Genomic DNA, 4,012 nt, shown 5'->3' with positions numbered 1-4,012 from the left:
GGGGTATTTTAAATATGAAAAACAACAATAAATAAAAACAGAAAGGGCATAGGGGAGATTAATGGCTTATTAATTCATCAATTGTGTTGCTAACTAAATACATTAAGAAACTTGACTGTAACATCTTATAGAATCCAAGATGATTGCTTTTTTTTTTTTTTAAATTATTCATTCTAAAAACGTCCAGGTATTTATTCATTTTTTATCATAACTATTGCCAAACATTTAAGCATTTTTAAATGTCTGAAGATTTTTTCTTGCAACTAATTTTTGTCTCACATGTGGCATTTATGCAGACGGTTTTATTTTAGCAAATCAACAAATATAGCTTTTATTTTGGTGTTAAGATATAAAATTCCAATCACTATCATTTTTTTGTACAGTTTATCTGTACTTTCTTTTCTTACTGCATGTGTATAAATTCCATTATCATTAATAAGAGTTATACAATAAACGCATGTATTCATTAGTGTCTAATGCACTTCCCAAGGTTATCTTAAGGTGCAGGAGTTTAATGAGTACCTAATGAGAATTCTTATACCACTGATTAAGAATATCTATCATATTTGTGATATGGATATCACAATCTAACACTGGAAAGCTAGTAAAAAATATTAAGTCCCAAATAGCCTCTTTTGTTATTAATCACATAAGTGAAAGGCATTTTGTGTTGACAAAGATATGACCTTTAATTTAGTCTATTAATACTTTAAATCTGCTAATATCATAAGTAATTCATCACAATTCAAATTTTCATGCACTATGTGACATTTTTGAGATAAATAATATTATGTAATACTGGAAAAAACTTGGACCATGTATTAAAATAGAACTTCCACATATTAAAAAAACTGCCTGTTTAAACTGAGTTGAATTTGTTGCTATTACTTTGAAGAATGACCTAAGGTGGAAGAATAATTTGTCAATATTGTGTGAGTAAAGTCAGTTAGATAACTCAGATCAGTCTTATCTCTCCATTAACATAAGTTCTTAATTGTACATCTTAAGGAAGAGAAAAACATTTCTAATTGTGGAAGATATTCTGAAAACTTCAACTAATGGTTTTTATTTGAACCTTTAAATCTATTTTATTTGCTTATAAGGTAAAATTTAAGGTGGAATTGTTTAAAGAGTACTTTCAGCAACTTGATACATTTTCAGTTAAAGTTTTGACATTTCGTTGTTTTTAACTTTGTACTATAGGAGATGCTTCCTATGGTAACTTTTTTTATAAGCACTTACTGAAGAAGTTTCTTTCCCATGGAATTGATAAGTTAATGAGAGTCCTTCTACATTATGGAATGGAATGATGGTTGTAATAATCAAAAGAGGTAATATATATAAAAGTGCTTTATAGCCATAAAAGGCTTTGGATACTAGTGAAAAAGGTCTGTAAAATCAATAGCTTCTGAATGGAAACTTGGAAGGTTGTAATATATACGTGGAAAGCTCAGGGTCAAGAAGCAGTTTCCAGCGCTTGCTCTTTCTGCTTCCCTGTCTCTATATTTCTGTCTCTGTCTTCTTCTCTCACACTCGCATACGCATACACACACATTTCAACTGATTGCATTTTTATGTATAGTTCCTGCAAATAGACTAAATCCCATATAGACTGAATTCCTTGGTTAGGAAAATACATTGTCATTCAGATTGATATCTAGTAGACTTCTTAATGCATAATAACCAAAAGAAGCATATGGGACCATGTAACAGGTGCCCCAGGAGATGGAATCTGGAAAATTGGACTAAAAATGGGTCAGTAAATATCATGGTAAGAATTGATTAACTCTGTCATATCCCTTCTAGAGTAAAACGAGAACAAAGCAAGGTGGTGATGGTGGTGATGGGGGCTTGGTTCTTTGGTACAACCTTCAGAGTATAAAAAAGAGAAAGTCCAGAGTAACTGACTCGTCCAAATACAAATATGAAACTATCATTAATTGTGCCTATACAGGTGTCATTATTTTACTTATATTTCTCAAATGTCATGCAAATAACTGAACATTAGAATAAATCAAATCCCATTGATAAACACTAAATTTCCCTTTGGGAAATATAATTTTACCTCCTTTATAATAAGACATTTTGGTACATCCATTATGGTAAGAAAAGATTAGGTTACTTTGATCTCATTTTTCCTTCTCTTGCCCGCCAGCTGGAAGAGAAAATACTAAGTAGTAAATAGTTTACAGATAGAAAACAGGAAGAGAAATAAGATGCCTAAAAGAACCATATACTAGATCATTACTGTCTGCAGTGAATTTGATACATATTTCAAAACATACAGAATTCAACACATCTCTCAAGTTGATATGTACATAAAACATTTATATCTCTATCCTATTTTTAACATCTCTTCAATTATATGGATGGAACAAACCTTGAAGATATGTCTTGGTAAAGCTAAATATGCTGTAGAAAAAAAGTTAACTGCTGAGCCTCATGTTAATATCACTTATTAAAAACAATTTAAAAATACTTTTTTTGGTTATAATTTACATATCAAAAATACAGAGCATGATTATATGGCTGATACATGCTCACAAAATACCATCCACCTGAATGGTGAAACAGCAACCCCCGTGAGAACACATATTGGCGGTGATACCTTAACTGTAAAGTCATGGGACCTCCTTCGCCAGGTCAAGGGGAGTACCAAACTTCTCTTCATTCATATAACACTGTGATTCCTTTTTAAACCAAAGAATAATCAGATTTATTTGAGGAAGTTGATCTAGATAAGCTCATAACTGAAGAAATGCACAGTTAACTGTGAAACTTTTCCAGTGGATGACTTTTATAGCTGATAGAATTTCTGTGTGTCTACTTGGTCACTCATACTATCTAATAATTCTAAGCATTTGGAAATGATATCTAGATTTTTGAAATCAAATCTGTTTGAATGAGCATTTTTTTGAAAAAGATTTGAAGAAATGACTCAGTTACAATTTTAAAAGTTAATGCTTTTGTGGGGGTGGGAGAATGAGGACTTTAAAAACAATCATTTGTAGACCAGGTATAGAAGGGTATCTTCTGAGAAGTAAAGAGGCATAGGTCAAAATTTCAACCTTTATGACTTAGGAGATAGTCTCATGTGTACAAAATTGTATGGTCCAAGCTGTTAAGAGAATTCATAAAGTGACAGAGTGAAGATAAAAATCTCGGCTTTTTCAGGAATTTTTGGTTTCTTGTTAAACTCAGTGAAATGAGAAAATTGCGATATTCATGGAGGATGAGTGGTGCAGGGAGGACTAGTGGAAACAATTATAGCCATTCGTAACTCTTTGCTGTTATTTCTTCCTATAATACAGGAATGCTCTTGTAAGATCCTATTCAATTTAATGCATGAAAATATTTTCTTTTATAAACCACTACCGGAATTACAAGTTTTCTCTTTAATGATAAATCATCAACTGAAATTTAAAAAAAACATGGTCAATTGACTTTTTTGCTTTTAACTTCTTTTCTTCCCTTGCTTATTGGCTTTACAAAAAACAGTAATTGAGCTGGAAATTCTTTTAGGAAATTTGCCAGTGTCCAACATTTAGCCGATTTACCTTGTTCATGTATGTAGATAACTTCTTAAAATTTTTACAAACACATAGAATAAAACAAAACATAAGTAGAAACATTACACTAGTAAGAGTAAAACAAAGGTGGGCGAGTAAGATGAATTAAGAAGGAAAGTTAGTCCACAACAATCTAACTTTAATAGGTACAAACTCTTCTGCTTGGAACCCCCCACCACTATCCTGGAGTGATTCCAACTCAAAGGACACCCAGAGTCACCATCTGGTACCTGCCAGTTTTTCCAACTGACCTGAACCCTACCCAGTACCTCCCTCCCTCCTATGCCATAATTCATGACGTCAAAACACCAGCTTTTCCTCCACCTTGAGAGTCAGGAGGGCCAAAGCAACAGCTTTTGCTTTTTTATTCTCTCTCCTTTACCAAGGCTTGAAGGAACAGATCCATCCTTCTTGTTCAGAGGTAGCAACTCCCTCCCCTAAAT

The 4,012-nt window shown here is 32.5% G+C and overlaps 1 pseudogene; it reads right to left on the bottom strand.

Annotated features, from left to right (window-relative positions):
• Positions 1 to 2,544: 2,544 nt before the first annotated feature.
• On the bottom strand, positions 2,545 to 2,682 carry LOC112477796 (annotated as a pseudogene).
• Positions 2,683 to 4,012: the final 1,330 nt, after the last annotated feature.

This window comes from Pteropus alecto, unplaced genomic scaffold (genome assembly GCF_000325575.1).
Source record: "Pteropus alecto unplaced genomic scaffold, ASM32557v1 scaffold13, whole genome shotgun sequence".
NCBI lineage: Eukaryota > Metazoa > Chordata > Mammalia > Chiroptera > Pteropodidae > Pteropus > Pteropus alecto.
This window is presented reverse-complemented; position numbering and strand designations above follow the sequence as displayed.